This window comes from Littorina saxatilis, linkage group LG4 (genome assembly GCF_037325665.1).
Source record: "Littorina saxatilis isolate snail1 linkage group LG4, US_GU_Lsax_2.0, whole genome shotgun sequence".
In the NCBI taxonomy this organism is placed as follows: domain Eukaryota; kingdom Metazoa; phylum Mollusca; class Gastropoda; order Littorinimorpha; family Littorinidae; genus Littorina; species Littorina saxatilis.
In genome coordinates, this window is record NC_090248.1 from 91,908 (window position 1) to 105,331 (window position 13,424).

Below are 13,424 nucleotides of genomic sequence, written 5' to 3' on the forward strand. Positions count from 1 at the left end.
AGGCTAGGTCCAATGCGTCAAATCAGAAAGGAATGCGTCAGAGACCGAAGACCGAGGCCTGGCAACAACACTGGTGTGTGTGAGTGAGTGAATGTTTTTTTGTTTTTTAAGTTTTTTTTCCCTCAGAGCTAAATGTTGAACAGTATTCGTTAACTCAATCGCTCATTTTCTCCCCTTTGTTCCGCGTCTAACTGATGGGTTTTTCCATCCACCCTACTGGTGTCTGAATTGAACATATTCACTCATAATTTCAATTCCAGACATAATAGTTATTAATACCTCAGTAATTGTATACACAATAGGGGCATTTCAATTCCAGGGTTAGACATAATAGTTATTAATACCTCAGTAATTGTATACACAATAGGGGTATAGGGTTCGACATGATAGTTATTAATACCTCAGTAATTGTATACACAATAGGGGTATAGGGTTAGACATAATAGTTATTAATACCTCAGTAATTGTATACACAATAGGGGTATAGGGTCAGACATAATAGTTATTAATACCTCAGTAATTGTATACACAATAGGGGTATAGGGTTCGACATAATAGTTATTAATACCTCAGTAATTGTATACACAATAGGGGTATAGGGTTAGACATAATAGTTATTAATACCTCAGTAATTGTATACACAATAGGGGTATAGGGTCAGACATAATAGTTATTAATACCTCAGTAATTGTATACACAAAAGGGGTATAGGGTTAGACATGATAGTTATTAATACCTCAGTAATTGTATACACAATAGGGGTATAGGGTTAGACATAATAGTTATTAATACCTCAGTAATTGTATACACAAAAGGGGTATAGGGTTAGACATGATAGTTATTAATACCTCAGTAATTGTATACACAATAGGGGCATAGGGTTAGACATAATAGTTGTTAATACCTCAGTAATTGTATACACAATAGGGGTATAGGGTCAGACATAATAGTTATTAATACCTCAGTAATTGTATACACAATAGGGGTATAGGGTTAGACATGATAGTTATTAATACCTCAGTAATTGTATACACAATAGGGGTATAGGGTTAGACATGATAGTTATTAATACCTCAGTAATTGTATACACAATAGGGTTAGACATGATAGTTATTAATACCTCAGTAATTGTATACACAATAGGGGTATAGGGTTAGACATAATAGTTATTAATACCTCAGTAATTGTATACACAACAGGGGTATAGGGTTAGACATAATAGTTATTAATACCTCAGTAATTGTATACACAACAGGGGTATAGGGTTAGACATAATAGTTATTAATACCTCAGTAATTGTATACACAATAGGGGTATAGGGTTAGACATAATAGTTATTAATACCTCAGTAATTGTATACACAATAGGGGTATAGGGTTAGACATAATAGTTATTAATACCTCAGTAATTGTATACACAATAGGGGTATAGGGTTAGACATAATAGTTATTAATACCTCAGTAATTGTATACACAATAGGGGTATAGGGTTAGACATAATAGTTATTAATACCTCAGTAATTGTATACACAATAGGGGTATAGGGTTAGACATAATAGTTATTAATACCTCAGTAATTGTATACACAATAGGGGTATAGGGTTAGACATAATAGTTATTAATACCTCAGTAATTGTATACACAATAGGGGTATAGGGTTAGACATAATAGTTATTAATACCTCAGTAATTGTATACACAATAGGGGTATAGGGTTAGACATAATAGTTATTAATACCTCAGTAATTGTATACACAATAGGGGTATAGGGTTAGACATAATAGTTATTAATACCTCAGTAATTGTATACACAATAGGGGTATTGGGTTAGACATAATAGTTATTAATACCTCAGTAATTGTATACACAATAGGGGCATAGGGTTAGACATAATAGTTATTAATACCTCAGTAATTGTATACACAATAGGGGTATAGGGTTAGACATAATAGTTATTAATACCTCAGTAATTGTATACACAATAGGGGCATACTACCTACATTCAACCTTAAGGCTGTTCTTAACCAGACGAACCATTAGAACTAAGGTTCGCGAACCATGGTTTGTGTCTTAACTGGGTGAACTTGTTCGGCAAACTCAAGGACTAGTTTGTCCAGTTAAGACACGAAACCTGGATCGCCGACAAACGAGGGGAGCTCACTCCGAGTCGACAATAAAAGCAAGTAAGTTATTCCCCTTCCAAAAATGGCTGCCTCCAAGACGAAATCACCGATTGAGTGGTAACTCCGTGCTGGTTGTCGATTTGGGTCTCTCCTTCCCACTTGATCATGGTGCACGAAGCCTGGTAATCTTGAACTTTAGTGTGTTAAATTCATAGCTCAGAATCGAGTGGCATACTTTACTTATTTTAGATCCAAGTACCTGTAATCAAGCCCAAGAACATTTATCATGAAATTAATTGACGGATTAAGCTCCAAACCTAAGCATAATTAATTAATTTGGTTGTTTGATCGGCGAAAATGGCGTAGGTTGTCAACCAAGGGACTTCAATTACACGACAAAGTTGCCTCCCCTGTCCGCTGACACGGACAATTCCTTCTTTGACGCATGTAATTTGTAAACAAAATGCATTCGTACCAGAGTACGCTATGATTCGTACAGTTCATCGGAGTTCATTCCGTGACTTTAAATGGATCTAAAAGACTTGTTATGATTACAAGTGCAGGTTCTCCAAATTTGGAGGCTTGAATGCCTCTGAATTATGAGCTATGAATTTAACACATTAAAGTTCAAGATTACCCGAAGCCTTCTGTTCTATGTCATTTACCCTCCTGGGTTAAAGGTTATAAATTGATTCGAGAAAATAACATGACTGGTATGGACTGTCTACCGTGGAGCCATCGGGGTTCTATGGGAAATGCTACACAAAAAAACTTGCCTGTGAAAAGGGAAAGACGGTGACCAAAAATAAATGATGATAGCGATATTTCTAATGGTGGATCAGCAGAGTCGAGAAGCATACATGATGTTTACCAAAGTGTGTGTGCGTGTCTGTCTGTCCACGTGTGTGTTTGAGCTCTTTTCGGTACAGAATATGAGTTTGGGGATTGAGTGAAGAGGGAGACCTAAAAAAAAAAACTACTCGGGATTTTGGTTCTTTTTATCACAATTCAGTCTGTTTTAATTTTCAATTCAAGTTATATCAGAAATTTTCTATTTCCACTGATACACTGGAATCCCTTGTGGATGTATTGCTTTAAGGGTCTACAAATAGTACTACTGAACCAAAATCATCCTGTTTCTTTACGTTTTGAGCAATTCAATTGGTCTTGGTTTTTGTTTTTTAAAAATTTGATTCCTCTTCATTCTTCTCAAAAAAAAAGCTTTCATTGCGATAAACAAAACATTACTGGATAGACGTTTTCTTGGAGAACGTCTGTATTAGCAAGCATTTAAAGTAGGAGGACGATATGGAACGTACGATAAAAGGATGTGCTTTAGCTTTCTGTCTCATCATATATAAATGTTGCCCTTCATATCACACACACACACACACACACACACACTTTTGATCCAGCTCCAACCATATTTCATAAGGCTTTATTCAGGGTTGTCTCTTGCTCTTAAACATCCGATTTCTAAGCACACGTCTGTGCTGAGAATATGAACATGAACCGATATGAACATCAATGTCAGCCGCCTTTTTATTATGAAATAATGTTCATTTGTGTTCCAAACACTTCCGAAGAAGACTTGTTGGTGTGTCTTCAGTCGCCCTGACATCATCACAACTCGACCCTGTCCTGCAAAAATACAAATATATACAGGGTGACACCCAAACATTCAACCCAAACAAATGCTTATTTCTTTTACATCTGTTGACCGAATTAGTTATCTTTCTTTTTTTTTTTGGTCCCTGTCCTGTCCTGTCTTGTCTTGTCATCCCTCTATTGGCCTACTGGCAACCTTTTCCTAACTTGTCTTGTCTTGCCATGTCTTGTCTTGTCTTGTATTGTATATACATTTAGCATACATTTGGGTAAAGGTTTGCGAACAGGTAAGGGGTGTAAGAGAGAGAGAGAGAGAGAGACAGAGAGAGAGACAGAGACAGAGATGGTGGTGGTCTATGTTACATTACACAGGTCAACACAGTTGCAAGTTCATAGGTTAAAGGCTGCCCTTTTCGTAGCGTTCATTAATTAATTCCTATTGTTTACATGTGCCAATAATGTTATAAAACTGTACCTAAGGGGATATAATAACGATTGGCTGTAGCTTTCGAAAACAGAAAAAATTATTTCAGTATTGCAAAGTGGTGTTGATAGTGTCGAATGTAAACAGAACAGTCTCAAAGTGAAAGTGGATGTTTTCCGGAAATTGCGAAGTTAACAAGAATACAGAAAAGCGCGCTTTCCTGCTTAGCACAATCCGCTACCGCGCTAATCTGGCGTGTCAATATCACTACGTTTTGCACGTGGAAGGTGAGCGATTTCCTTCACGCAGGGATTGACAAAGCTGTACTGTCTGTGTTGACGGTCTAAAAATAGCCCAAGCCCTGGAGAACTGTTTCTAAAGATAGCAATAAACTTTATTAAGAATTGATTATTTCTTGTAATTGGTAAGGACTTCAAACCTAAAACTTTGCAGGAAGCTTAATTTATACATCCCCGCAACGATGGGAAAAGCCCTGGAAGTAAGTAAACTAATTAAATAGGACTTTGTCAGCCTTTAAATGAGGGGTTATTGTGTATAGTGAGGAAATAATTTTCTGATGTATTTTTAATTCATTATTGGTGTTTTATGCAAAACGTACGGTCAATATTGAAAGTTTAAAACAAGTACTGCCCTCACATTAATACGAAGGCGGGATCACAGCCAGATAAGACAAGGTACGGCAATTTCGACCCGGAGGTCTCTTTCAGGGCGCACAGAGGATGAGACAACACAGGAGAGAAAAAAACACCCACAGATAATAGCACACGGAAGGAACGATTACAGCAGTTATAATTAAATTACTTTGTGGGTCAGGTTTTTTTAGGAGTACAGGGGAAACCCCTTTTAAGACCTTAAAAAATGTGAGAAAATCAAGTCTTAAAATGGAAGGGGTCTAAAAATGGGGGTAATTTACAGAGGTTATGAACAGAACATCTTCTTCTTCTTCAGCGTTCCAGAAATTCTGGTGACGTGTGAGCTTGTTTGCCCATTTGGGTTCCCCACACTATACTCTGAGAGCATAGTCAGCTTCACTCCGCTTTCGTTGAGTAGGCATGCTGGGTATTTTCGTGTTTCCATAACCCACCGAACTCCGACATGGTTTACAGGATCTTTTCCGTGCGCACTTGGTCTTGTGCTTGCGTGTACACACGAAGAGGATTAAGTCACTAAGCAGGTCTGCACATAAGTTGACCTGGGAGATCGGAAAAATCTCCACTCTTAACCCACCAGGCGGCAGCGACCGGGATTCGAACTCACGACCTCCCGATTAGGAGGCCGACGTCTTACCACTGCGCGCCACTTCACCCGTCACAGAACATCTAAAGAAGCAAGATCTTAAAAAGGAGGAAGTCTGAAATGAATGGGTCTGAAAGGGGGGTTCCACTGTGGAAAAGTACCAGTGGTAACGCACTTGCGCTCGGAAGCGAGAGGTTGCGAGTTCGACCCTGGGTCAGGGCGTTAGCAATTTTCTCCCCCCTTTCCTAACCTAGGTGGTGGGTTCAAGTGCTAGTCTTTCGGATGAGACGAAAAACCGAGGTCCCTTCCGTGTACACTACATTGGGGTGTGCACGTTAAAGATCCCACGATTGACAAAAGGGTCTTTCCTGGCAAAATTGTATAGGCATAGATAAAAATGTCCACCAAAATACCCGTGTGACTTGGAATAATAGGCCATGAAAAGTAGGATATGCGCCGAAATGGCTGCGATCTGCTGGCCGATGTGAATGCGTGATGTATTGTGTAAAAAAATTCCATCTCACACGGCATAAATAAATCCCTGCGCCTTGAATATGTGCGCAATATAAATTGCATAAAAATAAAAAAAAATAAAAAAAAATAAAAATCCCTGCGCTTAGAACTGTACCCACGGAATATGCGCGATATAAGCCTCATATTGATTGATTGAATAAGACCACCCCTGACATGCGGCACATACCAAATATCTACAAGTGCTTTGTGTGAACAGGAAAAAAAATTGTTTTCCTTTTTGCGAATTCATTTCATTAAACACAACAACAACAAAATTCATCAAATTCCAGCTGAGCAGAACGGCTTTCACAATTATGACTGGGCCTTTAAAGGCATGTTCCTCACCATATTACCCAGCATATCAGACACCACATGTTTGACTAGGTTTTTACATGGGAACAACAAGACTATACAGGATGGTAAAAAACCCTCCCTATTTTCTTTTTAATCACATTTTTGACTGCGAAAAAAAAAAGAGATCAAAAAGGAAATAGGGCACTTTTTTTTTGACACCCCTTTTTACGTCCAGCTTCTTTTGGTGGAGATTCAAGTTTCAGACACATGTGAAATTCATTAAGCAAAAAGGTTCCCACTATGCACTGCCACAGAACACAACCAGGTTATTAATGTGCGGTACAGTGTATAATTATGTTTAAGTAAAAGGATGCCCTTCTTTTGTTTAATTGGAGCATCTATGATGTCTGACATTTTGGTTCTAACGGTAAGGAACGTATGTTTAGGCTCTAATAAGGACAGTTTGTCTTGTCAAAAGCCTCATGCATATTCCTTCCTCCCCATGCAAGACTTTCTTTTATTTGAATACTAGCAGTTAAGCCCGGCTTCGCCCGGGAGTAAGCGGAGCCCTGTAGCAATTTAAGACGCTCGCTATCCCATTATCATTAGCTTTACCTCCTTTGTTTGGATACAAAAAAGAGTTATCTCCCTTACCTTCTAGAAATTTCCGGAACTGTCCAGTTAATTTTTCTTTCTTCATTTCTTCCCCTCATAGGAGCAATAGCGAGTCTCTAATATCACTGGCATGATGTGCTTGCTACAGGTGAACAGTAGGCACTGAACTGGTCTTGCACCATATAGGCTGTATTCAATAAATGGGAGGTCCATAATCTGAGAAAGGAAACAATGAATCAAGAAACTAAAACCCAGGTGCACATCTGCGGCACCTAGGGAGTGTACGTGCACACTATCTTGTTCCTGCCTCTTGCCATCTCAGAGGTATGGCGACCACAGACAAAAAAGAGTTATCTCCCTTACCTTCTAGAAATTTCCGGAACTGTCCAGTTAATTTTTCGTTCTTTATTTCTTCCCCTCATAGGAGCAATAGCGAGTCTCTAATATCACTGGCATGATGTGCTTGCTACAGGTGAACAGTAGGCACTGAACTGGTGTTGCACCATATAGGCTGTATTCAATAAATGGGAGGTCCATAATCTGAGAAAGGAAACAATGAATCAAGAAACTAAAACCCAGGCGCACATCTGCGGCACCTAGGGAGTGTACGTGCACACTATCTTGTTCCTGCCTCTTGCCATCTCAGAGGTATGGCGACCACAGACAAAAAAGAGTTATCTCCCTTACCTTCTAGAAATTTCCGGAACTGTCCAGTTAATTTTTCATTCTTCATTTCTACCCCTCATAGGAGCAACAGCGAGTCTCTAATATCACTGGCATGATGTGCTTGCTACAGGTGAACAGTAGGCACTGAACTGGTGTTGCACCATATAGGCTGTATTCAATAAATGGGAGGTCCATAATCTGAGAAAGGAAACAATCAAGAAACTAAAACCCAGGTGCACATCTGCGGCACCTAGGGAGTGTACGTGCACACTATCTTTTTCCTGCCTCTTGCCATCTCAGAGGTATGGCGACCACAGACAGACACTCTCTTTTATTATATGTATAGATAGATATCTGCCTTTATAGTACAAAAATCAAATAAAAAGGTCGCACTCTGCGCATAGCGACAAAAATCGCAATTTTACCAAGAAAACCTCACACTCTTTATGTGGAGAAAGACCCTGACTGTTGCAGTATGTTATGCATTTGAAAACATCTGAAATTGTGTACTTGAATTCTACAGTTTGATCAGTTCTGTGTGTTTAAAAAGTTACCTTGATCATTCTGACATGCTCTTGCTCAAATCACATCCCAGACAATATTGTAGACTCCATTGATAGACGCTGTGGTGCATGGGAGAACTGCATTCTGAGGAAACGAAAAAAATATACAATGAGGAAGAACAGTCACAACAACATTTGCAGCAGCAACAGGCTATATAATTTTATTCAAAGAACACTTAAATAAGGTAAAATAAAAATCAGTATTGTGTCAGTAAATTTGATTTGGGGGAGATGGAAGGATTGGGGTGGGGGTTTAGAGGCGGGGATAGAAGGATAGCTGGGAACCGGGGAAGGTGGGGTGGCTAACACAGTTTGATCATGTAATGACTGGTACAATGTTTAATATATATCTAAAAAGGATTGGATTGGATAGGATTGGATAAGATTTACAGTCCAGTGAGGTTACCCTCATGGAAATTCGGGCTGCTTTCTCCCCGGGGAAAGCGAGCTGCCATACATACGGCGCTACCCATATTTTTTTTTTTTCCTGCATGCGTGTATTCATGTTTCCTGAGACTTAATGCCGTGTGAGATGGAATTTTTTTTACTTTATTCCAAGTCCCACGGGTATTTGATGGACATTTTTATCTATGCCTATACAATTTTGCCAGGAAAGACCCTTTTGTCAATCGTGGGATCTTTAACGTGCACACCCCAATGTAGTGTACACGAAGGGACCTCGGTTTTTCGTCTCATCCGAAAGACTAGCACTTGAACCCACCACCTAGGTTAGGAAAGGGGGGAGAAAATTGCGGCCTGACCCAGGCCTGAACACGCAACCTCTCGCTTCCGAGCACAAGTGCGTTACCACTCGGCCACCCAGTCCCTGTGTTACAGCAACTCTGTAATGCATTATGTGAACCAACTTCTCCATAAACTAAATAAAGATCAGTAAAAGTTACCTCTTTCATTCTGGAATCTTTTTGGTCCCATCACAGCTCAGACGCAGACTCAATGGACAGATACTGAAATGATGAAAAAAACACCAGCATTTTAAGGGAAAACAAGAATTATGCAGAGAGGAGAAACAGTAATGAGTAAGAACAACAGCAGCAGCAGCAGACTCAATACTCTTACTCTACATAACACTCTCACTGAATGACTGATTCAGTAACTAAATCCCAGTGAAGTGCAAGTGATCAAAATTACTGACGGTTATTTTTGTTGTTGTTGTATGGCCATGTTGGGTTTGATGCGTGCATGCCTGGTTTTCTCCTGTAGATGGGTGTCGGCACAGAAGGTCTGCCCGCTGTCCTCAGCCAACATGCTCCGTCTTCATGGCAGCTCAAATTTTTTATCGAGGTTCTCTCCTCTAGATCCGCCGTGTTTCGCCTAGGGGCTTGCGCTGCCTAGTTGATAGGGTCACCTCGTAGAGGATGTGGTCATAGACCACGCACGGTCGGTCTTGGGATAGGGAAACGTTATGCTAGTCCGGAGGGATTACGCCACAATGGCCACCTCGCGAAGACCCAGGATCCTAGACTAGGGAGGTCCAAGGGGGAGCACCGGGAGGGCTACCCCTCTACCCGCACCTCCAACACAATCCCTTTCCCTGGTAGCTTCATCCCCAAGGAGGAAACAGAGCTACCTGCAACACCCCAATTACTGATGTAAAAACAGAGAGAGAGAGAGAGAGAGAGAGAGAGAGAGAGAGAGACAGACAGACAGACACAGACAGACAGGCAGAGACAATGCGAATGTGTGTGTGTGTGTGTGTGTGTGTGTGTGTGTGTGTGTGTACATGGGAAATGCAGTGCCATTGAAAACAAACACTTGCTTCATTTAAATATCAACAGTTATACAACATAAGAGGCACTAGAAAAGTTGTACATGAAAATAAATGTTGCTCTTGCTGATGGAAAAAGAGCAGGGGGAGAGGGTCGATGTTGCTTGCACTTGCAGATAATTATGCACTAACATCCAGCTGTTTTTCTGGGTGTACTGTAACCCTGTAATGTTTAAGCAGAAATGTTTGTGGATCACGTTATGCTTCTGCTTTTAGATCAGTTTGAGTATTTGCAATATTACCTGGATCATTGCGGCATCCTCTTGATCACATCACATTTGAGACTTTGACCTATATAGACTCCATGGGCAGACGCTGAAGTTATTACAAGGGCATTCTGAAAAATGACAATACAAATGCAGAGATGTAGAATTTACATTACACTTACAGAAGCAACAACCAGAGAGCTGATTTATACAGGTAGAGAGAGAGAGAAAGAGAAGAAGAAGTAAAAGAAAAAAGAGAGCATAGAAAGAGAGAGGGGGTGGGGGATGGGGCAAAGGGAGTGTGTAATGTGACGTGAGGAAGGGGAAGAGCAATGGAAAATGAAACTCTCAGTACTTTTAATTTATATTAACAGTTATGGAACTATTTGAGCACTCCCCATAACCACAAACAAGGTACAGACGGCAACATATGTTGCACGGAAGGGTGGGGGTAGTTGGACTGGAGAGTGTTGTTATGGGTTTAGGGTGGTGCTGGGGCGGAGTGTGTATGTAACTTGATAATAATAAGCATGATCAGTTAGAGCAAACAACTATCTTGATCTTCACAGACATAAATTGCACAATGATTTCACCAGCATGTACCTTTATTTTTGCCCTTGAGTTAGGTGGAAGACAATGTTGAGTGGTGAACGCAAGTTGTATTGATCACTGGGTCATCCTGCGGTCCGGGCCATTGTTCTGCACATTGCACCAGCACAAACAAACACAATGTTATGATCTCAATCAGCCTGCATGGTCAATCATGAATCTAAGAACACAAACACTGTCCAGATCTAATTGAAAACGAGATCATCATTACTTGGGAAATTCAATGAAAATCTAGCAGTCAACGAAGCAGATAGATCTGTCCTTGCGATTGTTGTTGCAAGCAGATAAATGTGTGAACTTCCTTATCTCAACGTTATCATTCAACATATTGATATTTTGCCTGATGGATGTTGTGCCGATGAGATAAACAAACAATCAAAATCATAAACTTTTGAAGAAAAAATTAAACAAATTGAGCAGAAAGAATCTAGCTTACTGCTGTGCTGATTTCGACAAAATCAATGCGTTTACATGCCGAAGTCATTCCTGCTTTTATTCATATCATACTAGATGATCCTAATGCACAACAATACGAAAACGAGCTCAGCGAAATGAGTAACACTGCCTCACCTGCACTAACACAATGCTGCAGAAGCGAAGGTCGTCTACGACTGGAAATTTTGAAGTCGAACAGCGGCGTTTTTTTCACTCTCAGCGGTTGTCTTGCTCGGAAAAATGAAAAGCTTAACTTGAAATCGAACGGAAGTCACCATTCTACCTTTTCGTTCAAGCGTTGTTTTTATAAAATCTCAGAAAATGTAATTTTGACTTGGGTGATTTCGTCCGCCATTGAGATTCAGTTTTTCAATAATTTGTCTTCCTCCTTGGCAGAAGAGTCAAAGGTTCGGCCCGATCTTCAAGGTTTCCAAGACATGACTTGCAAACCCCGAACCTAGTTCGCCGAACCCCCCAAACCTAGTTCGAAAACTCAGGTTCGTCTGGTTAAGAACCAAGACAAGTTCGCCGAACCAGTCTTGAGGTTCGCCGAACCCCACGAACCTAGTTCGCGAACCAAAGGTTCGTCTGGTTAAGAACAGCCTTTAGGGTTAGACATAATAGTTATTAATACCTCAGTAATTGTATACACAATAGGGGCATACTAATACTACCTACATTCAACCTTAGCTCTTTCTATTTCTTCTACATAAATCACATACAACCACGGGCTTACATACTCTCTCTCTCTCTCTGTCATGTTCTATTTACCTATAGAACATTCTTTCGAAGCTGACGTCATTCCCTTTTTAAGTCATTCATTTCGTCATATATAATCATTCATTCACTTGGGACTTTCCAACATGCGGCCGAAACATTCGATCAAGCTAAGTTCTTGTTACTCGTTGTTTGTTTGTGCACTTTTAAGACCGTTGGGTCAATATATATATATATATTTGTGAATCTAATATTGTTTTGTCAATAACAAATGATTATGTTCCAGCAACCTACCTTTCTTGGTTTTTTTATTCTGAATTTTGGAACATTGGCAGTCTCTTTGTTTTTGGATTTTCTCAATTCAAGTAGTGTTACTTTTTAGGGTGACCGACATTATGTTGAAGTCTGCATGGCTCCGGAAAAGGTCAAAGGGCATAATTATGTATCGGTGTACTAACTACTATTACTCACTACTATCACCGGAGTAGTGCTTGTAGTTGTATGATCTGCCCATAATATATGTAACCTGAAATATCCCCATTAACGATCGACTTATACAGCCCTTGTAACCTGCAATATCCAAGTTACCGAGATATCCCCTGCAATATTATTATCGATCTGGACACGGTAACCTGCGGCTAACCCTAAGGCCAAAAAAAAAAAATTGTCTGTTTCTGGTAACATGGCTAAAAAAAATAGGGTCGGTAGGTCGGGATTTTTTATTTTTTATTTTTTTGTTACCCCAAATGTAGACCAATAAAACTAACTTTAAAAATCGCGCAAAGAGACTGGATTCACTATACATAGAGACAAGACACTCAACACATTTACAAATCGTCAGCGGACTTTCGTTTTCACACGTTTTTGTTGTTCATTTTCTCACCCTGTCCTTTACCACAACAACAACAACAAAAAAATTTGAGTTTGGAAAAAAAAAGTTTAGGGTCGGCGCCGAAATTTAGGGTCGGTCGGGTGACCAGAAACAGACAATTTTTTTTTTTTGGCCTAACCCTAACCCTAATCCATAGTCATAGATCTGCCGGAACACGTTTGTGAATAACAAATGCCTTCTGCGTTATCTCTTGACGCAAAAAGATGCTGACCTACTGTGAACAAAGTGTGAGAGCTTACCGCTCAAAAACAGTATTTCCTCTAGCATAGTCTGCCTAGACCGCATGCGGTGTATACGATGACACTATACAACTCGGCTCAGAGAAGTGAATCCGTCACTCCGTTACCGTTGACTTGAAGATGACAGCCCTTGGACCGGAAATCACTGTTAGTTACTTCCCTTGCCTCAGTGGTGTCTGACTAATTACTACGCGACCGCACGCGACCACACGCGACCTTGCACTACCTTGCGCGACCTCAAACTAAAGTATATGAGGCTTTGCCAAAAGGTGCTGGGGGGGTGCTTGGACATTTGTGACAAACTAAACCTTTTCAGTTGATTTTTTTTGGTGTTTTAAGTGATACATTAGTCTTTGATGAACACATTTGTGTAATAAAAGAATGGTTTGTGCATTTGGGAAATGTGTACGGTTTGATAATATGCCATAAAACGCCAATTTTGAGAAAAGCCACATGTGCAACAAAACTGACCACAGAAG

The 13,424-nt window shown here is 40.0% G+C and overlaps 1 protein-coding gene across 1 annotated transcript in view; it reads right to left on the reverse strand.

Moving 5' to 3' along the window:
- The window catches only part of LOC138963706 (probable hexose phosphate transport protein), an 86,964-nt gene extending 73,860 nt beyond the window's left edge, over positions 1–13,104 (reverse strand). The window contains exon 1 of the mRNA XM_070335553.1: positions 12,946–13,104. The gene's annotated coding sequence lies outside the window, so the exon portion shown is untranslated. The remainder of the gene's footprint in view (positions 1–12,945) is intronic.
- Between the last annotated feature and the right edge of the window lie 320 nt (positions 13,105–13,424).